Source organism: Monodon monoceros, unplaced genomic scaffold (genome assembly GCF_005190385.1).
Source record: "Monodon monoceros isolate NGI ecotype Baffin Bay Population unplaced genomic scaffold, NGI_Narwhal_1 Super_Scaffold_12, whole genome shotgun sequence".
Classification (NCBI taxonomy): Eukaryota; Metazoa; Chordata; class Mammalia; order Artiodactyla; family Monodontidae; genus Monodon; species Monodon monoceros.
The window spans coordinates 40,513,810-40,541,377 of record NW_021703768.1 but is presented as its reverse complement, the minus strand read 5'-3'; the positions used below and the strand labels follow the sequence as shown (position 1 = coordinate 40,541,377).

The 27,568-nt window shown below is 37.5% G+C and overlaps 1 long non-coding RNA gene across 1 annotated transcript in view; it reads left to right on the top strand.

Annotated features, from left to right (window-relative positions):
* LOC114892384 overlaps window positions 1-27,097 on the top strand; it is a 160,524-nt gene extending 133,427 nt beyond the window's left edge. Inside the window, exons 3-4 of the long non-coding RNA XR_003792711.1 lie at window positions 7,164-7,336; window positions 26,246-27,097. This is a non-coding gene — a long non-coding RNA (uncharacterized LOC114892384). The remainder of the gene's footprint in view (window positions 1-7,163; window positions 7,337-26,245) is intronic.
* Window positions 27,098-27,568: the final 471 nt, after the last annotated feature.

Sequence of the window (27,568 nt, the reverse complement as noted above, 5' to 3'; positions counted from 1 at the left end):
CCTTTAAAAATCATGTCTTAAAATCAACCTTTAAAAATCAAATCTAACAATAAATAATGTTATGAGGTAATGTTATGATAGAATGTTAAGTGTAATACAAAGCACAATACACAATCAAATATACAGCATTAGCCAAACATATAAACTAATATTTTAGATACTTGGGAAAATGATTCAAAATAAGTAAATATTTTAAGATAGTTTCAGCAATTATATTTTTCAGATGGGATTTCTGTCTTATTTCAGGTTGCTAAAACAAAAATACCATTGACTAGGTGACTTAAACAACAGAAATTTATTTCTCACAGTTCTAGAGACTGGGAAGGCAAAGATCCAGGTGCCAGTCCATTCTGTTCCTGGTAAAATCACTCTTCCTGGTTTGCAGACAATGCCTTCTTGCTGTATTCTCACATGGCAGAGAAAGCGTGAGAGCTCTAATCTTTCTTTTCTAATAAGGACACTAATTCCTTGTGGGGGCTTCACCCTTCCAACCTCATCTAAATCTAATTATCTCCAAAGGCTCCATCTACTAACACACCATCACATTTGAGGTGTTTCAACATATGAATTTGGGGGGGATGCAACCACGCCATCCATACATAACAGTTACCTTTTTAAGGTATTTTAATACACATTTTGAACGTTTTTTCTACAGTAAGTCCTACTACTTTTATAGGAAATGTATCACAGTACTGTTTCTAATAGCAAAAATCTTGGAAGAGCCTAAATCTCCTTCATCAAAAGGGAAATACTAATTATAGTATGGCACAGTCATACTTGAGAATATTACTCAATTTTTAAGAAGAATAGAAAGATGTCCAAGATTTATTTTGAATAAAAATCAACAAGCAATCCCAAGCAACACCAGTCTTTAAGGCTTGGTCTGAAAACGGAAAGTGTGGACTCACTCAATTAAAATTACTGTCACTTTCACTACTTAATCAATAACTGATCAGTATGAAGGATGCACCAGATTTTTGAGCTTATTAGCAAACGAATCTGCTCCTAATTTCCTAATAGAGACTTACAAAGACTCACAAAGCTTGGAGGTCCCCCAAGTCTATGAGAAGTGGGGAATCCCTCAGAACAGGTGGGAGTGGAGGGTGGGACTGTGAGCTCCACCTACTCTATAAGCAGCCTTTGCTGAGACACAGTGTTATACTTCCATCCTCTTTCTTACTTTGTTACAGAACTTAATCTAGTTTCAGTGCAACAGTTTATGTAATCTCATTTATCTGGGAGAAAAGTTGTATACAAATGCAAAGCAAGATACATAGTCAGTTGTTTATAGTCATTACCTCTGGGAGGAAAACATAGAGAATGTAGAGGATTTGATCTTTTCCTGTGTGTACTTCTATATTTGAATTTTTTTCCCCCCAACTTCATGTCCCAGTTGAGTAATGAAGAAAACAGTAATACTTGTTAGACAATGATTATGTAGGTCTTACCTGATTCAGTATAAATGTAAGTAAATTATAGATTGATTAATAACTCGTATGTTATATGTAATAAAATAATACTGAGTCAAGGAAACTTTGCCAAATGAGTTTGTCACCCTGACCTCCAATAGCTTATAAGGGCCAGTAGCCAGTAATATAGCCAATTCAAGGAATGTTATTGGCCACTTGACCAGACTCCGCTTACCATCTCCTCAGTCTGTTCTTCCTATGAATGAGTCTTTGTCCATGACCTTAAAGAAAGTATGTTTTAGCCAGAGGATCAGTGAACTGCGTTGGACAAGACGTGGGACTATTCATGTTTCATTTATTTATCATTTTCTAAGCAGCTATTATATGTCAGTCACGGAGGATGCAGAGATGTGTAGTAAGTAGCCTGCGCCCTCAGTGAGCTTGCTGCCTGGCAGGAAAAGCAGGCCGCTGCAGGTATTAGCACAGAATTCAAGGGCTGAATCCGGAGGTGGATCCGGATTAGCAGATGCTGTGTGATCTGAGGCGAATGACTTAACCTCACCACTGCTCAGTTTCCTCACCTATCACATAGGCCAATCATGGTGTCTACTTCTTCAGGTTACTGTGTGGATCAACTGAGATAACATATATAAAGTTTAACTTATTATAATTATTATTTAAATGAATAATTTTGATGTATTGTGACAAAAGCCATATCAGTGGTCAGCAAAAATGATGTTATGGTAGCTGTGATGATGTGGTGCAGTGGAAATCACATGTACCACTGATACCTTCTGTACCCTTGGTTCATAACGTGAGCACAGGGATCCTGAAGTAGGACGCTGGCAGTGTCTTCAGTGGTTTTGAGAGATTCCATTAGTAGAGTCTCTGCCTCTTAGGAGAGGTTCTGCCGGCTGCGTTTGGTGTTCAAAACAGTCTCTTCACTATAGGTCTCAGTCTCCTTTGTTCACAAAACAATGATTCATAAACCATTAAGAGATCCCAGTCTGTAGTTCCATTGTCTACTGTGAGGAGCGTGTTGGGGGATGTGACTCCCTTTCCACTGTATTCTTCCATGAAAGGGGCTTGAAGCCCGTGGGCAGAAGGCTAGATCGGGCTTGAACGCGTCCGAATGTGCAGACCTGCCCACTGCACAAACCTGACCCTCTCCTTTTGCTCTTGCTCTGTGTTCAGTGTTCTTGCCTCAAAATTGGCTGTGGACATCTTCTTTCTTCTGCTGGACAGAGTGCCCAGAGTTAGTTAACACACTAGCTGGAGACTGTTACACGGGAGGATGAAGGTGGCCAAGCAGGTTCCACTCCCCTGTCATAGAGCCAGGGGAGAAATGCACCTTCTATCGCAGAGGAATTGGAACTTAGAATAAAGGTGGTCCTCTTGACATTGCAAGCCCTTTAAGCAGGGGTGAAATTGTTTTTCTGAGAAGTTGATTGTTATGACTCTCAGAGGTTTTTCTTTTTTTCAGTATTTGCTTTTCATGATGCAGCAAGGCACTAAATGATTTAAGGGTAGGTCTTATTCAAAGCCACTTGTTCTGCTTAGCTAACTCATGGGTTCTAAGTGGCTCATGAGTATCCTTTTAAATTCCTATTATGATAAATGAGACCAAATGGTATGTTTTGCCATATTGTCTAAATTGGTCACATTTTTCTGTATATTGCCTGACTCCTCTAAAATTATAAAATAGGTTAGGAGATAAACTATGTAAACCAGGACTCACGCTCTAGAATTCAGCCTCTTGTGGATAGCATGCCTCTCTATTAAAATAAGAGGAAGCTCAGGAAGAAAACAGTTGGATTTGTGACAAACTTTCCTGCCTTGGCTAAAATGACTTCTTTTTCTTCTCTTTACTTTTTGATGTTTATGTTCATCATAGATAGAGATCTTCCAGGTCCCCAAGTACTTCAGCACCACAGGTAAAGTGGAAACCTAAGAAGCCAGTGCCTGCCAGAGGCCCATATTGCTTAACTGGATTGATCTTGTACCATGGTGTTAAAAATAGACATCATTAGTTCCTAGGGGCTGTCTTCAGGATGTCATCAGAACTGAAAAAATGACTCCACATACCAAAAGAGGGAGAATGTGGAAAAACAATGGTCTGAATATTGTTTATGTGACTCATCACAGGCAGACACTGAATATTCAGATTGTGAGAGCACGACAATTAAATTCTGTAAGCCTCATTTTTCTTATATGTGCAATAGGTCAAAACTGTTGTACCAATATTTTTTTTGGCTTTCATATAATATATCAATAATAGGCTAGGTAATTAGATCAAAGTGTTTTACCTAACAGAGGTTCATCCAGGAAGAGGAAATCATTAATAACCCCCCACCATAATAGGCAGAATACCCTCCCCCTGCCAAAGATGTCCAACCACTAATCCCTAGAAATGTGAATATGTTATAGATCTTAAATCGGGAGATTATCCAGGATTATCCAGGTGGTTCAGTTCCATCACACGAGCCTGTAAAAGCAGAGAAATTTTCCCTGGCTAGAAGCAGAAGAGGAAGGCAGAGAGATGCAGCAGAAGGGGAGAGATCTGAAGTGTGAGAGCAACTCTCCCTCTGCTGTTGCTGGAGGGAAGTCACGTGGAACCCATGAGAAGGAATGCAGGCAGCGTGTGGAAGCAAAGAACCAGCCCTGCTGACAGCCAGCCAGGACCTCAGTCCTACAACAGCAGGAACTGCATTTAACCGATGACCTGAAAGAGCTTGGAAGGTGGTTTTTCCCTAGAGCCTCCAGAACAGAACACAGTATGATGATACCCGTATTTAGTCCACTCTAAGTGGAAGTCTTCACTAAGCCACACTGTGCCCAGACCTCTGATCTATAGAACTATGAAATGATTAATGGGTGTTGTTTAAAGCCACTATGTTTGTGGTAATTTGTTACAGCAGTGATAGGAAACTAATACACCCTCATTGCTAGGAGAAAATAAAAGCTTGAGGGAGGTAATAAAGCATGTGGCTCCAATACCTGGTCTCCTCACTCTTCCAGATCCTCAGAGGCTGCAGATGGCAGAAGGGGACACGTGCTGGAAAAGGGTGGGCCTCCTGAAGGAGGTCTCTGCACAGGATGTTCTACCTACCTGGGTGCCAGTGCATTATCTCTTGGTAAAGGCAACTTGGCAGTGTCACTTGCTTAGGCGAGAGGAGGCCTTGAAGTTGAACTTTCCTGGGCAGCAGTTGGTTCCACTGTGCATAGGTGAAACCAAGTAGTCACTGCAGGCTCCACCGCAGGGTTTGAGGGGAAGCTGAAAGCCAGTGTGGGGTCCACTGGCACAGGGAACTCTTTGGAAGTTCCTAAGTAGAGCAGATTTTCTAAGCTGTCATAGTTGTTGGATTCAGTTGTAAATGCAAATAAAGCAGGCAGCACTAAAATAACAGCATTGCCTTGGAGACCAGAGGGCCAGAGATGCAGTGCCCGGAGAGAGACTGGCTCATTCTCTCCACTGTGAGGTGGTGGGAGACACACACCTCCCTTCCACTGGCACATACATTCAAACTTAATTTTGTAGAGGAGCCAGAGAGATGGACAGAAGACCAAGAAGCCTAGGACAAAACTTATTATTTTTCTAAGAAAGAGCTTTACCATCATAAAGGAAGCATTAAGATAATCAGATGACAATAAAGTTAAAAACCTGATGAAGGTTGTTTCTATCCTGCTACCGATTTTAGGGGCTCAGGAGGAAAGACAAATTAATTAAAAACAAAAGAATTTCGTTTTCTCATGATGATGGATGTGTCAACCGGACTGGTTTACGAGATGCCCAGATAGTGGATAAAATATTTCTGGGTGAGTCTGTGAGGATGTCTCAGGAAGAGATTAGCAATGGAATCCATAGACTGAGTAAGGAAGATCTACCCTCACCAGTGCAGGTGGGCATCATCCAATTGGCTGAGGGCCTGATTAGAGCAAACATGTGGAGGAAGGGTGAATTTGCTCTCTTTGCTTGAACTGGGACATCCATCTTTCCCTGTTCTTGGACATCAGTGCTCCTGATTCTTGGCTTTTGGACTCATACCAGACTTAACACCATCAGCTTCTCAATTCTCAGGCCTTTGAACTCGGACTGAATTACACCACTAGCTTTCCTGGCTCTCCAGCTTGCAGACGACAGACTGTGGGACTTCCTGGCCTCCATAACCACGTGAGCCAATTCCTGTAAAAAAAATCTCCTCTCATAAATATATCTGTATATATCCTATTGGTTCTGTTTCTCTGGAGAACCCTGACTAATGCACTCATGTTGTGTGATTTTTATTTGTGACTGTGCTACTGTCTACACCTTTATCCCCCATAAAAGTGTCAGTTCTCAGAGATCAGGGCCTAGTATCTTATAATTATATCTCTTGTATTCCCCAGAATTCCTAGATTTCAGCACAAATAATAAGGGTGATTCAATGCAGATACCTGGCCTGTTCCTGCCAACATTTGTTCTGGTTGCTCAGTGCCCATATTATCCAGTTATTCAATATTCTAATATCATACCTCAAGTGAATTTTTCCTTTCACATTTTATTATGATAATTTTTTAACATACAGAAGAGTTGAAAGAATTGTGCATTGCATAGCCTCACTACCTAGATTCTGCAGTTCATCTTTTGCTATATTTGCTTTATCACACATATGTCCATCATTCCTCTAGCCATCCATCAGGCCATCTTATTACCTTTTTTGATGTTCTTAAAAGTAGGTTTCAGACTTCACCCGTAAGCACCTCTTCACATGCACCATTGATTTAGAGTTTGATATTTGTTTACTGCTTGTTTTTTTTTTTTTTTTAAATAAGACCCAGGCTGAATATATATTTTGTATTTGGAGTTTGACACATGGGGTAATTAAGATTAACACAATGATAGCTTGACCAATAGAAGGCTACTGTGAACACTTGATAGCTGAGTTAGGAATTTGTAGACCAAGATGAAATTTTGATTACAATAGCAAATAGAGGTCCTCTTAATAATCTCTCTCATCAGCAAAGTTTATTTAGAATAAATAGGAGAGAAAGTCAGATACATTCCAGGAGTCTGAGGTCTCAAGGTAAAGGCTGATTCTAATGGAAACTCTCTAGATTGTGATGAATCATATAGCTTTCCCAGCAAAGGTTAAAGGAATATTGATGAAGCCAGAGATCATTTCAGCTGTTTTAAAACTCAGTTTTTTGACCTATGCTTCTATTGGGTTATGAAGCTAATATTCTCTCCATCAGTTGAACAAGCTATACAAATCATTAAAATGGTACATTTAGACAACTGTCTTACTTCATCATATAATTTGTCTGTGCAAACAAGGTCTTGTGGTTCTAACTATTGCTCCCACCTCAAAAACTTCATAACTTATACAATATGTACACCATTTTAAGTGTCTACTAATGGTAGACACACAAGGGAAGGGAAACATCCCACAAGGGAAGGGGAATGTTCACACAAGGGAAGGGGAACATCATTCCTTGGATAATAACTTGGTAAATTCTTGAAAAACTGATTATATTGTATCCAGTTATCCCAACATGTTGCATCTTCATTGCCCCCTCCTTTCTTTCTCCCCTCATGTGGGGGCAGAACTGGGCTTCATTCTGAGTCATGATTTTGGAATTGTTTTTGCTTCTCTTCTGCCCTGGTATGGAAAAATCTCAAAAGCAACTGAGAGAGCTGAAAGAATATGAAAAGCCTGCTATGAGCAAGATTTAGCTAAGGAACATCTAAAAATTGATTTGATATTTGTTTCATAGGTGAAGCTTTATCCTCGGTCAGCTTGAGGTATTGCATTGCAAACCAATCAATCCTGCCTGATCTTTCAAAGTCTGCAAAAGCCTAAGTGACCTGTTACACAGTCTGCCCAAAGGACATGGGCTTCATCGTCTACAACAAAGAAGAAGAGATCCAATCTTAAGTTGAGACAAAAGTAAGTATATGCAACAAAGTGTATTTCCAAAGTGCTTTAGAGGCCCTCTACTCTTGTGGCAGTCTTGAGCAAAAGATGGGGAGAGGCTCAGGTTGAAGAGGAAGCTGTATGAGGAAGGTAAGCCTAAATTCCTGTTGTTACCCAGCCCCATACTGTTGTTTCCAGAGCACTATCAAAGTCTTCATGGATGGAATCTTTTGACACAGAAATTCTGGATTCACACAATTCCTGGCACCTAGGAAGTGCTCCATACATGGGCCAAGTGCTTGCTGAATGGAAGTCCACAATTCAGTATCTAGAGCTGTGGGCAGAGGCTTACAATCAAGGTCTATCCTCCCTCTAGAAGTCTAGGTTCTAAAGGATCCATCCTTCCACAGAAAATGCTTGACCACCAATACGGACATACCTTCATTCAGGGGGACTCTGGGGATGTTACACCACAGCTGCAAATTTCAAATTTGCGAATTTCTAGGGGCCAGGTTTGTATTGTAAATGCCTGAAACAGGCCTAGTATGGGAAAAATAGCACAGGCATAGCAATTGATTTTCAGCTACAGCCTCAGGGAAACAAGAGGGAGTGGTGAGGACTGTGGCAAACTAGAAATCCTGTGCTCTGTCTAATGCGGGCAGCTGCATTCAGCTTCAGTGCTTTAATGCCTCATGAAACTGCATGCTCAGTAATGGGGACTTACTAATTTTTCAAGAACAGCTGGAATTTGATGTGAAATTATTAATTTTTAAGATCTGACAGACTACCAGCATTTGGGATCTCAGCTCTCACTTTAATGAATACAAGGTTCTAGTTTCAGTTTGGTGACAGAATGGCCATTCCAGCATCAAGTGTCAACATATAGGGAAGTGTAACTAATGACTGCTACCGTGTAGAGTCAGCAAATCTCTACTTCAATTCTCTTTTCTTTTCGTGATGAATCTTTCTGTTGTGTTGCATCCTGTCTAACAATTATAACTATACCTTTTAGAGTTCAGAGGAATCTAATCTCTGTGCTGGTTTATATTGATGGAGGAAGCTAAGTTTCCAATAGTCTGAACTCACAAAACTGTTTACTGTCTTACTTGGAACAGAGTGACCAGTCTCCCCTGCCCAGGTCAGCGTGTTAACCAGAAGAACATGGTGCCTATATCCACGTCCAGCTGAATTTCACATCTGTTAGGCTCTTTTTCCACAAACCTCAAAGAACGTGTGCTAGATCAATTTATCATCCTAAAATTTCTGTAGGGCCTGCAATATTATCCATGAAGTAAAATAATACTAATTGAACTTTGGGGAAACTGACATTCTCCCTCTTCCATGCTCACCATCACATTGAGATAACTGAGGGAAAAGGCATTAAAAATTACTAGTGATAATGGCTGGACTGTAGGCAGGTCAGGTGTAGGAACACATTTGAGAAAGGCAGATCCTCCTCTAGAGCCCACTAGTTAGTTCCCAGGTTTGTGTTGTCCCTGATTCCTCACGGCACTCTTCTCTCTCTTCTGGCAGACATATTCTCTAAGAACACATTTGAGGCTCAAACACTTTAATGTTGAATTTCAGGCATTTTCTTAGCTCAATGAAGAAGAAACATCAGGGCAGTGTGTTGCTTTAAAGGCAGTTGAATATACAAGACATCATGGTTTTTCCTGACAACACAGGGCAGGTGGGGTTTGCATACCTCATAGGAAATGTGTCCTCTTTGTTGAACCACAGGCTGGGATGGTGAGCAGGGAAAAAATCTACAGGTGAGCAAAGCTCAGCGTACCTCTGTCATGATTTAGGCAGGATGCTAAAGGAAGTTATATGGCACCCAGAGGACAGGAATTGACACTTGGGGGCTGGAAAGGCAAGTGGTCATTGCCCCAGTGTGTCAGGCATTCACAGGCAGGATTCGGTCTCACAGGAAGGACCAAATCATGCCTCAATTAGTCAGGGATTTGGAACGCACCTGAACCTCTATGTGGAGAAATCGGAGTACTTGGTTCAGAGACCAAGACTGGGAAAAAAGGTGAACTTAACTGGATTTATAGTTCTGAAGAGGATTAGTATTGGCTTCCATTGGCCAATACCTGAAAGTTACTGTAGAGGATTGAATTGTGTCTTCCCAAGAGAGATGTTCTTCTTAAATCCCGGTAACTATGATTATGACCTTATTTGGAAATAAGGTTTTTGCAGATGTTATTAAATTAAAGATCTTGAATAAGATGATCCTGGATTTAGAGTGGGCTCCAAATCCAGTGATTGATGTCCTTATAAGAGAAAGGAAAGAAAATTTGAGACACAGAGAAAAGAAAGACACATGAAGATGGAGGCAGAGATTAGAGTTAAGTAGCTTCAAGCCAAGTAACACCAGGAGCTACTTACACAACAGAACCTAGGAGAGAGGTATGGAACAGATTCAGAGCCTCCAGAGGGGACAAACCCTGCCAATGCCTCGGTTTTGGATTTCTAGTCTCCAGAAGTGTGAGACAATAAGAATCTGTTGTTTTACGCCAGATGGTTTGTAGTACTTTGTTACAGTAGCCCTAGGAAACTAATACAGCTACCATGCCTGACCTCTGCATTCTCTAGATGTTGTTTTCCAGCTAATGTGAAAGAAATATTTGTTTTAATCACCTTTCATTTCTCTTTCCTCTTTTGTTCACAGTAAAATCTATTTTTTTTAAGCTCTGGGAATGAATTAAAAATTAAAGTTCTATGGTTATAGTAAAAAAAGAAATCAGTGTCTAGATGATTTCGAGTTGGTCATTAACTGGAAAACATAAAAAATTAAAACTCCATTCTAGAATTAACTGCAGTATTCACTCAAAAAATTATTTTTCAGTAATTTATTCATTCTTCAACCCATTTCAATCAAATGAAATACTTACCACATGCCTACTCTGTGCTAGACATTATTCTTGTAATTACTTGGAAATACATGATGAATAAGAAAAACAAGGTGTCTGCCCTCTTTGCATATACATTTTGGTGATCTAGACAGGAAATAAACAATTAATCAAATAAGTAAATAATTCCAGGCTGTAATAAATGTTGGTGACATCTCCATTTATTTTCCTGTACTCCCTGGTATTAGCACATTTTGATTCTTGGTTTTAATGGTCACTAATTGCTGAATAGAATGAAGGGAGAGTTCAAAACATAGCTATTTAAACTAAATCCCATGATTCACAGGACCCCTGTTGGATTTCAGCTCTATCATGCCTGGTTATACCTGTATTTGAGCTTTGAATTCACACTAAATGGGGAATCAAAGCCAGTTAATTGGCAACACAGCATTGTTGCTGTTACTTGATACATAATTGAAAATAACCTCAGTGGCAGCCCCAAAGCTTAGATGTCAGAAAGCTTGATATCCTTTCCCTTCTAATGCAAATCACTAAGGAAAGAGCTGAAAAATTGATTCAATGTTATATGGACTGTACAGAGGTGTTAATACCATGGAGACTTATTTCATGTTAAAAAGCTAAGATAGCACAAAAGCTCAGGAGTAAAAACAATTTATATACAGATATCAGAGTTCATTATTTTCTTGCTTATTTTTTTTCCATTTGCCCATATATGGAGTAAGTAAGCTATTACTGTAACTCACAATATGGACTAGCTTCGGTTTCATTTGAGGTGACAGTGTGACAGATGTCAAGAAACCAAAGTGTTGTGAGACAAGGTCTCCTCCCCACCCCTGGCCCAAATATGCAGAGTTTACAACAGGAAAGGAGAGAGACTCTGTTCCATCACTCTTAAACTCTTTACAAGATCAGAAAAATTTAAAAAGAGGGTCAAACAGAGACTGACAAGTAGATTTCTTTGGTGAGAGTAGTTGTGCTACTGTGAGGCTCCTGACCCATCTTTGGGAAAGGGTAGGGTGGAGTTACACTAACTCCCACTGCAGTGAGAAGGGCTTTCAGAGGCCTCCTGGGGAGCATTGGGAGGCAGAGAGGATGCTATCTTCTTGAAAAACCCAAAAGCAAGTGCAGGGTTGACTTAGCTGCTTTGTTGGAAGAGCCAGGACAGTCAGTGATGTAGTGTTGAAAACAGTCCAAGAGTGTGTTGTGTCAAACGATGCGTGAGTATTTCCCATGCAGATGTGGACCACACCGCAGAGGTAGCTAGAAAGGGATCAACTTGGATTCTCTTCCATAAAGTCTGCAAAAAGCAAGAAAGTCTCAGTGGAAAGAGCCTGGATTTCCTGGATGCCCGGGATCTGAGAAAACATCTATCTTAGTCCAAGGAAATGCAGAGAGGAATCTCCAAGGAGACTCAAGAGCACCCCATGAAATGTACTCAGCTGTAACATCTTCAGAACCAGAAGGGAAGAACTTGTCAAGCTCAGCAAGACCTGTTCTATCCTTATCTTTCCAAACTTTCCTACTGTTCATTCTAGGGAGAATGCAAGAGTAGTTAGAGGCAGGGGGAGACAGCGAGCAGGGAGATGAGAGAAGACAAGCAAGCATTCTATTCCCACTTCAGGTTTCAGACCTCAGCAGAAGAGAAGGTTTAAACTGAGATTAGATTTTTCATTATTGCAGAGAAGTGAAAAACCTAAATTTGACTTGAGGCTGCTGGCAATCCATAGCGACTGTAGAATTGTCTATTACCTGAGAGTGAGTAGAAGATTCACAAACCTTCAAAAGTTTTCATACAGGGACAAAGGAAGAGTAGAAAAGTTTAAAGTGATGCTTGGAGAGAGAATTAGAGATGCATTTTGATCACAGGTCCGTGTCATACTTACTTAACCTATTGGTTACACTTCATTATTGAAATATTTTCCATAGATAGAATTCTGGGATTTGAATCACTGTAAATTCATTTTCTTTAATTTTTTGTGACACTCAAGTAAAAAAAAATTTTTGAGAAATAATAAGATCATACAGTAATCTCATTAATACATAACATTAAATGAAGTGTTTTAGTATTCTGACAATATAAATCTTCAAATGAGTCGTAAAATATATGCTAATATGTACAGTATTTATACTCAAGTTCTTTCTGTTCTATGTCACTTATGAGGCCAGAAGGACCATTGTCAAAGAGGAATTGCAGGTTAATGACATGGTCCACCATGAGGGACTAGCCTGTATTTGCACATATCAGCCGTATCAGTTTAGAAGGTGGTTCCCTCGTTTGGGACATGCCAATTATTTTCACCAGCTGGCATATTTGTAAATCTTTAATTTTTATTAATATAAGTATTGGTTCCTTAAGTGAGTCTGCAGGAGTTTTGTTTCTTTTTTAAAAAAGTGAATCAGATGCAAACTATTATATATAGAATGGATAAACAACAAGGTCCTACTGTATAGCCCAGGGAACTATATTCAATATCCTGTGATAAAACATAGTGAAAAAGAATATGAAAAGAATGTATATATATATATATATATATATGTGTATATATATATATATATGTATAACTGAATCGCTTTGCTGTACAGCAGAAATGAACACAACATTGTAAATCAACTATACTTCAATAAAAAAGTTGAATTTACATATAAAAATGAATTATTCCCATTAAGATATCTTCCTCTTTATTTTAGTACAGTGAAGTCTTGGTGAAGTTCAGATAATGAAAAGAGAAATGATTTATTCAAGTTCAAGTACTTTAACTAGTGGTATACTCTGTGAGAATGAAACTAGCAGTATGTGGCAGCCCTTGCCCATCTGAGCAGCCCCGTAACCTGCACTCTGCTTCTTTCACTATCACGATCAGCATGACAAAGGAGTAAGACTTTTGTATACTTTAAAGTTAGTGTGAAACATGGGCCTAATCACACTAGAATAAGATGTTTCCTCTCTTTTTAGTTTATCTAATACATTTTTGGTGGAATTGATTACAGGAGCATAATATCAGATGTAAGAGTCATCCATAAAGTAAGTGAACTCTGTAGAAGCCAGAAGTATGCAATTCTTTTTTTTTTTTTTTAAAGAGCTGTTTTATATTAACGACTTTAAATCATTACTAAATTAGAGCTATAGGGAGTGGAGTGCTGCAAGTTAGCTGCTCGTCTACAGAAAGATACCAATTCCAAGCTAATTAAAGAAGCTTTTCAATTTAGGTCCAGTGAATACATTTAAAAGTTACATCATATTTATCAAGTGAACATAATTTAATATGATAATTCAAAGAGAACTAGTTGAAAAGAAACTATTGTAGTAATCAGCTGGGAGGCATATTTTATAAAAGCAGTTTAAAAAGTTAATTTATCTTGATTTTATGAGAAAATGATTCTTGTGTTTAAGAGTTGATCATTATTGTGAAAAGGCTTCCTCAAGCTTTTGCACATTTAGAAAAGATTGATGAGTATAAGACAAAAATTATTTGTTTTTATTGTAGTTGAAGGGAAAATTTGTGCATGTTTCTGATATAATTTTGCAGCTGTAGCTTGCTTCAAAATCAGGAGTTCAGCACATACATTTTGAGAGCTAGGATTTGTTATTGTGCTATAAACTGATGTGGCAACCTTTTAAAAATAAAACATACAAAATGTTTTAAAATTCTTCTCTCTGGCTTTAAGTAGTTTATAATATCTGTATGAAGATTTATTCCTGGTGCCCTAAAAATCATCATTATTTTTCATATATTTGTGTCTCTTTCATTGTGAATTGTAGCTTTAGATTTTTTTAGTGAAAATATTTTATCTCTCAATTTTTTTATGATCTGGAAATTTGTATTTAAACTTAATTATTTAGAAGATTTTCACAAAAGTGTTACCCTCTTGGAGACAATAGAGAAAATGCCATGAGTATATTTTCCTTGCTATGTGGTAGTAACTCATCAAGAAATTGTTAAAACTGTAGATATGTCTCCATTAAACCCTGAGATTAAAAAAAAAACCATGAGATTAAATGTGATCTATGGACTGTGAATCATTTCTCCCTTATTTACATTATAACTCAATATTCACTTGCTTCATTTTTCTTTCTCCATTCAATTATTGATACATAATTTTCCAAGATATCCAAATTTAAAGTTGTGACATCATTGTCTAACTGAACTCCCTCATTTCCACATCAAGTAAGTTGTTCTTAGTCTTATATTTAGCTTCGTGGGGGATGCATCTATTTTTTTTTAACATATTTTTTGGAGTATAATTGCTTTACAACGTTGTGTTAGCTTCTGCTGTATAACAAAGTGAATCAGCTATACGTATACATATACGTATAGCCCTCCTGCGTCTCCCTCCCACCCTCCCTATCCCACCCCTCTAGGTGGTCACAAAGCACTGAGCTGATCTCGCTGCACCAGGCAGCTGCCCCCCATTAGCTATCTGTTTTACATTTGGTAGTGTATATATGTCCATGCCACTCTCTCACTTCGTCCCAGCTTACCCTTCCCCCTCCCCGTGTCCTCAAGTCCATTCTCTACGTCTGCGTCTTTATTCCTTTCCTGCCCCTAGGTTCATCAGAACCATTTTTTTTAGATTCCATATATATTGTTGTTTATCTTTGCTTCTTCTGCTGCATTTAGCATCAAGTTTTGTATATAGTAGGTTCTCAATTAAATATAATTGAACAAAGGGAATTTAAATGTTTGCTTAATTTAATACTTTAGGTTATTGAGTTGGGAGAATTACTGTTGGTTTGATTAGTAACTATGTTAGAAAGTGTTGCCCAGCATATAATATTCTTTCTTCCATCCATTCAAAGAAAAAGATTCAGTGGTCACTTCTTATGAGCTGGGAACTGTCCTAGGTCCTGAGAATAAAGTCGTTAAGGGGGAAAAAAAAAAGACATGGTCATTGCTCTGAGGAACTTGATAATCTGGTGGGAAAAGGTAGAAATAATAAGTTATAATAGTAGAAGATAATTCTTGAACACTTATTATGTGCCAGGCACTGTACTAAGTACTCTTCATACATTATTTCATTTTACTCTTAAACTTAATAGTTCCATTCATTTATTTAACAAATACTTTTTTATTATTTTGTGCTAGGCACTATTTTCCATAGTGTTTTAGAAAAAATATATAGCATAAAAGAGTCTAGGGCATAACAGTAAGGAAAAGTGATCTTTTTTTAACAGAAGAATTGGGGAAGGTGTCTCTGGGGAGGTCATATACCAGCAGGAGTGAGAGAGTGACCCTTGAGTAGATTTGGAGGTAGAGTATTCCAGAAAAAGGAACAAGAAGTGCTACCATACTGAGGTGGAAATGAGCTTGTTTTGCTCCAGAAGCTGAGAGAATGCATATGAAGCTCCAGTGGATCATTTGGGGGCAGGGTTTGGGTTAGGGGGTGGAGACAGTGATAAAGTGTAAGGCTGGAGATATTGTCAAGGACCAGATAAGGTAGGGTCTTGTAGATGATAACAAGAAGTTTGTATTTTGTTTAAAATATGATAGGAAGCCCTTGGAGATTTTGATCTGGGGAGTATTGTAATCTCAAAAGCCTTCTCTGGCTAACTCCCCTTTCCAGTATCCCATATGCCTTAGTTTGTCCAGACATGCACTTCTTCACCCCATTATTTTTTCTTGTCTTTCTCTTACTTACATTAAAATAAAGAGATATATGCATATGTTTATAAACTGGAAAGGATTCACTGATTTCATCTAGTATTCACTTAAGCCATCTGAAAAGAAAGAATTTTTTTGTGTTTTGAAAGGTCTCCAGTTATGAAATGAAACAATTACCTACCACTCTCATGTCAAAGACAGATTTTATTTTTCTATCTTGAGAGACTGTGTCAAGGATTCCTGATTCTAAATGGTATTAGTGTCGTAGTTCATAAAAATCAATGGGAAACTCATTCTTTACTTGTCTAGGGAGACCAAGCTCTTCTCCTTTAAGTCACCGTGAGTTTTCAGATACCCTCCTGCCGTGTGGCAGAAATAATGACCCTGAAGCAGAGTTCCAAAGCCAAACATTTGCCCAGAAGTAGTCAGAGAAGGAGCGAGAGCCTTACTTTGAGAAGAATTGAAGAGAAAGTAGAAAATCAAAAGTAATGACAAAGAATTAAGAGGAAATGAAGCAGAGGTCTCAATTAGAGGGTAGCCAGAAGGTGAGAGAAGGCAGAGCCCAAGAGGAGAGCAAAATGAGACAGGAAGCAAGCTAAATGCTGACAACAAGAATTGCAAAAGAAATGTGTATCGGAAAGAGGATTTTTTTCCTGAAAAGACGAAATCAAAACCACAGAACACTTAATCATTGATAATGGAAACACTAAGGTCATGAACAGAAAGGAAAATTTACTGACAAAAGATTTCATTATAAGCTGCAAGGAACTGGGTAATCAATGGGTAAATGTACAAGGAAATCATAATAAAACTGGTCAGAATATTTGCAAAAGTAAAACTGAGATTTCAAGCTGCCTCCATTCATAAATGGAGGCAGCTCCCACTAATTATACTTCAGTTCTGATATTTCATTTGTTTTGAGTGTTTATGTTTCACCTTGTATTCTTCAAAGGTGAATTTTATATCCACCTTTGCAATGTGAAATATCCTCATTTGTTTAATGTGTTCTTATCTCTTTGAATCATATAAGCTCTGATTCAATTAGGTAGATGGTGACTCCTGGGTTGCCTTCAGATTTATGGAGACATATTTATCATTTTTAAAACAAATCAGATAAAGAGAAATCTGCTCAATGAAATACAGTAATTTATCATTTTCAGGAGAGGGAAATTTGTTTGTTATTTTATTACTGCTGTGATTCCAAATTATCTTACAGGTGTTTTAGAAATCTGTCTAGATCTGATAAGTTCTTTCTGTTTGGAATAAATTGATTCTCTCCTCCCAGAGAGGATAACTGTGCCATATGTTCTGACTGATCTCAGAGATCAGTAAACCCTGGGAATATGAATGTGAAATACAATGGGCTATTGAATTTAGAGGAAGTAGAAGCGTCCTCGAAGGAGATAGTTTTTTAATGAGCAGATAATTATTAGTTATTATTTTAGACCTTTGGGCTAATCCTAGAGGAGGCTATTAGCAGGTAATGATTAAATAAGGTGACTCATATTAATAGTTTCTTTAATATGAAAGAAGAAAAATTGCCCATGGTAGATCAACTGTTGTCAAATCTCTATGTAGTGCATGAAACGCTCTTGAAAGAGACTGAAGGCCATAGACTTTCTTTTGATTAAATGTGAAAGACTCTGAGTTGCTTTTCTCTTAATTGGAAGCACACTCTTAGATCTGAAAATGAAAATTTAGAGCTGAAAAGATGTGGCTGATGAAGAAACTAAAGCTCTGGGAGAGTGAATGGCCTGTCTGAAGTCTTATACCTCATTGGTGTTACTCTGGAATGAAAACCTGGGTCTCTGAAACATATTCTGTGTTTTTGCTGTTTGATCCTTGATTATCTTTTTATCTTTTCATTCATACCTTAGCCTATTGAACTGAGTGTCATCATGCTTTCCTTGTGCCAATGTGAAAATGAACTTCCAGTGTTACATGAAAAGAACAATAGCGAGTATCAGGGAAGAGAGGTATAAGGAGATTAGAGAGGTCTGCAAATTGGTTGATGCTATTAAATACTTTTAAAAAATGAAAGTGTGGTAGACACATAGCAATATGTGTTTATTCCCTTTGCTTTTCAAATAGAAAAATATCTCCAGCAATCAAAAAACAGTTGACAGGCAGTTGTTGGCAAGTTCACTGAACACTTAAGAATCTTCTTTGTATTCATTTTTCAGGATTCTTGAATAATCATGCATAGTAATTGACTCTCTTAAATCCATCCTGTCCCCGATTTACGTGAACATTTATTTCTAGATATTAGCATTACAGTTGTTTGCCTGTTTCCCGGATGTAACTGTGTCACTGAAGGCCCTCTTTGGAAAGCTAAGCTAAGCCATCACGGCCCATCTGGGGAGGTACAAAGGAGGACAATACTACAACAGTCCAGTGTTGCTTAAAGAAGCCAGAACAGTAGAAACTGAAGGGATTGTGCCCAGAGCATAGCATGGGCTCTGTGTTTAACCCCACAGCTCATTATTGGACAGACACCCCCTGACTGTGAGCAATTTTTGTTCCTTGAGGCCTGCTGATACCGGCTATGGTTCTGTCATTGATTTGAACATAATCTGCGTGTTGCATCTTTATTGGATTGCCATGATTCATTTAAAAGGAAATGTTGTTCATCCTTGCAGACTGGCTTTCACGGTGAGGTGTGGTGGCTAGGGGGTTGGTGAGCAACCTAGAAAAAAAAAAATACTTTCAACGTTGCTCTTGAGTTTATGGCTGGAAGGGAGAACAGCTAAAACACATTAGTCCTTTCGCTATTCAGAGGTTTGACTGCTTTAGCTAGGGGGCCTGGATTCATGATCCATTTTCTGTTTCCTGTCCAGCATCTATTTGATGCAATATGCTCCATGTCTCTTTTCATTAACTGAAACCTATATGATGTCAATTGAGAAAAACAGTAGCTGATGTTATGAAGTACGCACTGTGGCATGACAAAGATCTGTTATAAAGGCCTTTTACTTTGTTCCATTGTATATTTTACTATTGTGTTTTATGCCTGCAGCTTGGCCGTATTGAGAGAACATATTTCAGCTGGGCCCTGCTGGGTTTTTTTAACTTGCCTTTGAAATGCTAGATAAAAGTGAGCTCCAGCCATGGCAGACTTCTGACATCAACAAATGTGGGACAAGTACCCCACCGAGGCACATAACAGTCATGCAAACACTCTGCTTAAGACCAAACCTGCAAATGGAGGCATAATCTGCTCTGAGGGTAAGTGAGGTTTGGATTAACTTTAGTGTCACAGATAAAGCACCCTTGATGATGACTGTAAGTTATATCCTGCAACAAAGTGTGAGGTGCCACCATATTAGAGGGCCCCCAGCAGATTTGGTTCAGAAATGGGAAAAAAGGAGGAATATGAAGCTTGATTGGTAACTCAAGTCAAAATGGATATGTAGTTCAAAGACTCAGACACCCAGTACTCTTTCACCTTTCTAGTGCTCTTTAAGACCAGATAATACTTTATCCCATATTCCCTTGGACAGTTTGAGATGAAGTTTAGTGCTTTGTATCTTATTAATGGGAGAGATGATAGGAAGCCTAACATTATAGCTGTAATCTCCACGATGCTCACAAAACAAAATTAGAACCCGGCAAATGGTTTGAGGGAAGTTACAGAGCTGGAAAAAGATCCCAGCTTTAATGAGCCACACTAATTGATGGAACTCTGATTTGTGTTGCTTTTAGTAATTGTATTTTAATTACTAAATTAATTGATAAGTACTGTAAATGGATTACAAATGCATTATCCACAATAGCATGCATAAAGAAAATGACTACTAAAAAAGGTACACACATTAAATTTATATTACAAATACAGAAAGTTCAAAGACAGCATAATAAGCAATTACTTATCAAGGACCAACAATTGGCATCACTACTTAAGAACTTGAATGCATTTTAAAGCCGAGTAATTAACAATATTAACTTAACCTGATTAGCATTTCTTTCGCAAAATTTGGAGGGGTGTACAAAGTTTTTCAAAATGTCAAAAAAAATTTTTTTGAGGAAAATCTGGATATTCCTTAATATTGATAAGAACAATAAGCTCCTGACAAATTGTAGCCAATGTGTACTAACAACTCAAATTTCACGACTGCTCAACAGCTGCTTCCATATTATACAATTCATTCAAAATCCCTTTAGGGGAGGGTCACTTAATCCCCTTAGTGTTGGATCTATAGATCATTGTGTTTAAATATGTGGGTCTATTGTTAGCAAAAACTACACAAAAAAACTTTAAACATCATTCGAAGGGTTAAAATTTTTGGCATCTGTTTCAATCATGATATCTTTAGTAAGAAGTCGTTCTAAACGCTACATGATTTGTGAAACTAGTCCACGAATGAAGATTTAAAAACCCTTAGTTGTCTCATTTCTGTGGAAACCGGCAGTAATATACACTGATTGCTGAGCTCAGGGAAAGTAGAATCAGAAGGTACCATTATGAAGAAGACACCTCTATAAACTATAAAGATAAATTAGCTGCCTGAAGTAACTGTTTTTTGTTAGGTTTATTATCCGTGTAAAGTAACTTTCTGTACATAAAGCCCAGCTTATAGGCAATGAGGTACTAAAAGGCTACTTTCTCTTTTCCCAGAAAATGCTTCTATTAAGGTGTATGTTTCTATTTGTATGAGTAAAATAGTGCCAAACTGATAGTTTCTAAAAATTGCAGATACCAGTAATGGTCTACTATATCACTGGTCCAGGGGTATAGCATCAGCATGGCTATTCTTCTGTGAATACCTTTGAAACTGACTTGAGGCTGGCTATTAAAGGGGATACTCTCCTGAGTTCATTGGCAGCAAGAGGTCCAAATGGTGGGAAAAACAAAACGAAACTGAAATAATCAGAAAGTAAACATCTAACCAGTTCGTTTAAGGTCAACTACATCAAAATTTAAACAATCTTTATAGATAATTTAGTTTCCTTAATAGGGAAGAAATTAAAGGGACAGAGCTAGGGATTCTCAGAAATCACATTTCTAAACCTTGGTTATAGAAACATCATTGTTATTATTTAAGTGACTCTATTCTTAATTATTTATGACATTGTGTGTAGCAAACATGGTGTATTTTTATTTGAAAATAGACACTTAAACATTAAGGCTTCTCAGAATTTTGTGGTAGAAAATTCTACATGGGTAACTAATAAAGCCCATGGCTCTTAAGTAGAGTTCATTACCTATTGTCTGGTTATCCAGGGGTGGCCTCTTGGTTGTCTATGAACCCCTAAAATCATGTGTAAAACTTTTTTGCATGTGTACCTTTGTCTAGAATGGGGGTGTACAAGTTTCAACAATTCCTCAAGACTTCTGTAACTGGTAGGTAAAACTGCACAGCTGCCACAGATTTTAAAGGCTGGTTCATGAAACCCTGGGGATCCTTAAGACCCTCCTAAGGAGTCCAAAGTTCAAAACTGTTTATGTAATAATGCTAAGTCATTATTTGCCTTTCACTGTGGCATGGTGCAAGTTTGAGGGTGGGTAAAACTGATGGCCCCTTAGCACAAAATCAAACCACTTACATGAAATTATACTATAGTCCGTGTATTTTTCACTGCCATGCGCTCACAGTTTAAAAAAAAAAGCTAATTCAACTTACAGATGATGAAGCATAAAAGTTAATTTTATTGAATCTTGACCACTGAGTATATGTCTTCTGAATATTCTGTGCGATAAAATGAGAGGAAGATATCATTTGTGGTGATATGGAAGTATGATGGCTGTCTCAAAGAAAAACACTTGTGCAGTTATTTGAAAATAGAAAGGAGCTTAATTAGTTGCCCTTTTTCCCCCAAAAGCACCATTTTTTTCTTTAAAGAATGGATGACAAACTTATAGTTATTCAGATTTTTGTATTTGAGACATACTTTCTGAAAAGCGAATGGAATGATCCTGTCAAAAAAAAAAAATGACTAGAAGTATATATAGCCAGTGATAAAATTTGAGCATATAGAAAGATGCTCAAAATCATATGTCATTGGGGAATTGCAAATTAAAACAATGAGATACTACTACACACCTATTAGAATGGTGAAAATCCAAAATACCGACAGCACCAAATTCTGGTGAACTCTCATTCATTGCTGTGGAAATGCAAGATGGTGCAGCCAGTTTGGAAGACAGGTTGGCAGATTTTTTACAAAACTAGACATACTCTTACCACATGATCCAGCAGTTGTGCCTTTTAGTATTTACCCAAAGGAGTTGAAAACTTATATCCACACAAAAACCTGCACATGCATGTTTATATAAGCTTTATTCAATTGTCAAAATATGAAAGCAACCGAGATGTCCTTCAGTAGCTGAATGGATAAACTGTGGTACATCTAGATGATGGAATATTATTCATCACTAGAAAGAAATGACCTATGAAGCCATGAGAAGACATGAAGGAATCTTAAATGCATATTACTAAATGAAAGAAGCCAACCTGAAAAAGCTACATACTATGTAATTCCGACTTTATGACATTCTGGAAAAGATAAAACTATGGAGACAGTACAAAGATCAGTGTTTGTCAGGGGTTGGAGGGAGGTAGGGATAAATGGGTGAAGCACAGAGAACTTTTAGGACAGTAAAAGTATTCTGTATGACACTATAATAATAGCTACATGTCATTATACATTTGTCAAAATCCATACAGTGTACAACACCAAGAACGAACCCTAGTGTAAACAATGGACTTTGGGTGATAATGACGTGTCAATGTAGGTTCATCGATTGTAACGAATGTACCACTGTGGTGCAGGATGTTGATTGTGGGGGGAAGGTATGCATGTGTGGGAGCAGGAGGTATATAGCGACTCTCTGTACTTTCTGCTCAATTCTGCTGTGAACCTAAAACTCTCCCCCAAAATAAAATCTATTAAAAGTCACTTACGGGTGAAAATTCCATATAAAATGCCATACATAATAAAAAATTGCATACAAAAGATAGAATAAAGAATTTTAATGAATTAAGATGCAGAAATTCCTTGATATGGTTATAGATTCTGCATTGCAACTGATTTTTAGGAAACTACCACTTAGTGAGTTTTGTAGTAGTAGCAAAAAGAATATCCACAATTATATGAAAAATTTATTAAAATATTTTTACAACAACAGATCTGTGTGAGGTCTGATTTTCTTTATTACTTCAACCAAAATAACATACTGCAACAAATTAAATGTAAGTGCAGATGTGAGACTCTAGCTACCTTCATATAAGACGCATGTTAAATTTGAAAAAAAAAAGTAAAACAATGTCATTCTTTCCATTAATTTTTTTTGAAAAGTGTAGCTATTTTTCTTAAAACTGTTATTTGTTTTACATGTAAGATGTTTGTTATTGTCTTTTAAAAATAAATTAATTTTTAATGTGGTTAAATATCAGTTGGTAGAACCCACATGAACCAAAGCTCTTTGAGGTCCTCAATAGTTATTAAGAGTATAAAAGTGTCCTGAGGCCAAAACATTTGGGAACCCTGAACTGCAGTAGAGTGAGTAATGCCTCTTATATGAATCAGAGTCTGTATTTTAATCACTGGACTTCATATATCTAGATTCCTGGTTCCTCATTCTCTCAATGACTTGGACTTCTAGAAATTTAACAGTTGGTATTAGTTTGCCTAATTTAGTTATACTCACCAATGCTTTATACACTTGTTTCCCAAGCTGCCTGGAATAAGTTCTGTCCAATTGTATGGCTGTTTATTCTGCTAACTTTTTCTGCCAAGAAGATATGTGTATCCTTCTTCAAATTATGAAATCCAAAGGTTAGTGCTTTTGGAAAAGTAAATCTTATTTCTCCAGAAGGACGATGTATCTCCTACTTGTATCTTCTACTTAGTATATAGGATCTATGTGCATATTATGAAGATAAATAAGCATTAATGTAAATTCAGTTGACTAGTTTATATCATGGAGCACAATATATAAGGAGACAAAGTTCTACAGTTTATACAAAATGAGCACAAAATCTAAACAAGTGACTAATATGTCAGTCACAGTCAGTATTAATATGTATGTTCTGACCAAAAGTAAGGACTATTTTTAGACAAAATACATCATGCATTCTACAGAATCATAATAAAAGATGTACATATTTTTCTAGCCACCTTGATTCAATTTAATCACTCTAGAGTTAAAGGGAAAATAATTCTAATGTGAAAACTATCCATTTAAGATTTTCTCTTTATTGTTAATGAACCACAAGAGCACAGAAGGCCCAGATGAGAGTCTGAGTTCTCCCTCCTTCCTCAGAGATCCTAAATGTTTTACAGCATTTTTTCGTTTGGTGACTGTGATACCATATGAGCTGTGCCTGTTAGGTCAGGTTCTTAATGAAACCAACTTTCAGTTCAAAAGCATTGAACTTTATCTACTAATCGGTCAAATTGCCCCATGTGGTCATTTAAGGTTAATGTATTTTTCCTATTTCATGCCTCTTCTGATTTCATTTTAGCTTGGAGGAAAAGTTACGCCAGCATATTGTTATTATTTTGTGTGTGTGTGAGCTTCCCTGTCAACATATTCTGAAATAACTGATTGATAAATACTCAGTAGAGCATAGCAGAATGTAAGTGACAGAGTTGATCTTAAGTTTCTCCTAGGCCAACACCCGTATGTTGCAGGTAAGGAAACTCATGACACGTGACTTACCCGGAGCCACAGAAATAATTAATAAACGTAGAAGGAGTAGAATCCAGGCTGAAATCTGTTTACCATTTTTATTCTAAACAGTGATTATTAGATTAGCTGTGGAAAATACTCAACATTTATTGGAAAGCATTGTTGGTAAGGATAAATTTTAGTTTTAATTAATAAACAAGTCATAGACATAGACCTAGATTTTAGAGTGACATGGAGTGTACAAGCTTATCGAAATGTAAGGGAGACACAGCTCATGGCTTGTCTTCAAATGGAGAGCACTGCATGTGATGAACTGAAATGGTGCTTGGCAATTGTTAGAAGCATTTTAAGTAAGGCTCCAAGCAGAAATAGCTGCTTCAAACTAAAAGAGCTTCAAACTGAATAGGCTTACCACTTAGCACTCCAGCGTATTAGAAGGTGCATCCTCCAGACCAAAAGCAGCCTTTAGGAGCAGAGATACAGAGAGAGAGCATATTGCACTGTGATATAGCGCTGCATGGGTAGAACCACTGTCTTCACGTGATGGAAGGTAGCAGAATCTTCCTAGAAGACAAGCCTTTGTCCTCAGTAACTGTACTTGAGTCAAGTGCATGAGAAATAGTTAAAACGTAAAAATAAGAGTTCTCAGGTAAGAAGTGAGCATCCTTATGCAGCCAGACCTCATGGGACAACAGTAGTACTGGAGCCACAGGAGAGTATTCTGGAGGAACTACTCTAGAGACCATTGCTTGAGCCATGTTTGTTAAGGGTTTCATCACCAATTCCTTAATGAGGAGGAGATAGATAGTAAGAATCTACTGTGTATTTTTCATATTCACTGTCCATAAATCTGATACCAGAGTATATAACGATCACTGTAAAGGTGGGCTTAGGTATTGTCAACTGAGCCTTCTGTTGTGAAAAACTCTTCCAGTTTTTGAGGTAGATAGATAGTTATTGGATTGGATCAGTGGATTTGTCTGAATATTTAATCAGGATTCTGGAACTTAGAATGGGCAAAGACAGCAGCTAGGCCTGCCCATTCTGAATCATTGGCCCAAGTCCTCCTTATATGGACCCCTCCCTAGAGAATCCAATTTGTTCAGTGTTATCTCTGTGAAGCTCTGCTGCAGTGTTAATTAGTCCAGGATTCATTGTTTTGATAATTTCTTGCTTCAGCAGAATATCATGAATTGCAAGCATGCAGAAAACTTCTTTTCAGTTTGCAAAGAAACTGCTCAATGGAATCTTAGCAGAAGCTATTTTTAATAGTCCAAGAAGAACTTCCTTTTACATAACAAAGCATTATTTACAAGATTTAATTTTCTCATTGCTTTTCGTTTTCTGTAAAGACTGTTTGATACAAAAGGTCAAGGTATCAGCAAAACATAGACAGATTTTTGCTGAATGACATAAACCTGTCAGAATGCTGAGCTTTGATGTTCCATTAAGTGATCGATTTAGATTACTGACTTTTGGCTAAATGCTACTCAACCAGATAAGGTCAATACCTGTTAGTTCATTGGTGGAATAATTAATCAATCAATACAGGATGCTTGAAGTCAGGGAGAATTATTGCCAGGCTTGTATCTCCGGCTTTAGTCACAGAAATTATTTAAAAACATCCTTTGCAGCATTAACCCCCTCGGTGCAGGGTTTATTGTAACATTTTGTATAAGGAAGAAAAAAATTCCAGTGAGCAATACTTCTTGTAACCTTGAGCTCCCCAGAAGGAAAAGCCTCTAACAAGCTGAGAGCACCATCATTAGTTCTTCCTTTCACATCGTCGCACTCTGCTCGTAAAATAATTACATGCAATTTTTCTATTTTACAGTTGGACCACATGACTCCCTGTTCTTTTGCACAGCGACTCACCACTCCCCCAGACTGCCTGGTTGAAGGCTGGAACTGCTCACCTTTAAACATCTCAGCTGGAGGCTTTTATGGCGGCTGGTTACAATATTTCCTAAGAGCTAAAAAATAATCCATCTGCTTCATAGAAAAATTCTGTCTCCTCACTATTTTCTCTTTCCAATGCAACCAAAATTTTTCTTCTTAGAATTGCACTAGGCCAGGATTCTTTGTATTTTTCAAAGTTGCAAAAGTTGCAGTTTCCTTGAACTTGTGGGTTTGGGACAATTCATAATACTTCTTGCTAGAGGTTAATTACTGACTGGTTCTAATTGTTTGCTGGTTCTTATTCTGTGGGATCAAAACATCTTTTCTGTATAATTTACAAACTACTATTAATTTTTTGCAGAACTAACGATAATGCTTTTATTCATTTCAGTAATTATTACATGTTTAGTATGACCCAGGCATAGTAACAATCTTTGCTATCAAGGAATTGAGACATTTAATCAAGGTTTTGGTCTTTTCTCGTTTTCATATCACTTCTACATCTCTTCCTCTATTTGATGCTTTCACACCCTGTGAAGTGAGTCAGAGAAGGATTATTATTGCAATGTGTCAGTTAGGAGAAACTAAATCATATAAGGCTTATTTCTTTCAAAGGTCACTCATTTAGCAAATAACTTGGAAACAGAATACAGAATTTCTAGGTCTTAAGAATCTAGCTTGAACAGTAATCAAGACAGTATGGTACTGGCACAAAAACAGAAATATAGATTAATGGAACAGGATAGAAAGCCCAGAGATAAACCCACACACATATGGTCACCTTATCTTTGATAAAGAAGGCAAGAATATACAATGGAGAAAAGACAGCCTCTTCAATAAGTGGTGCTGGGAAAACTGGACAGCTACATGTAAAAGAATGAAATTAGAACACTCCCTAACACCATACACAAAAATAAACTCAAAATGGATTAAAGACCTAAATGTAAGGCCAGACACTATAAAACTATTAGAGGAAAACATAGGTAGAACACTGTATGGCATAAATCACAGCAAGATCCTTTTTGACCTATCTCCTAGAGAAATGGAAATAAAAACAAAAATAAACAAATGGGACCTAATGAAACTTAAAAGCTTTTGCAAAGCAAAGGAAACCATAAACAAGACAAAAAGACAACCCTCAGAATGGGAGAAAATATTTTCAAACAAAGCAATTGACAAAGGATTAATCTCCAAAATATATAAACAGCTCATGCAGCTCAATATCAAAAACACAAACAACCCAATCCAAAAATGGGCA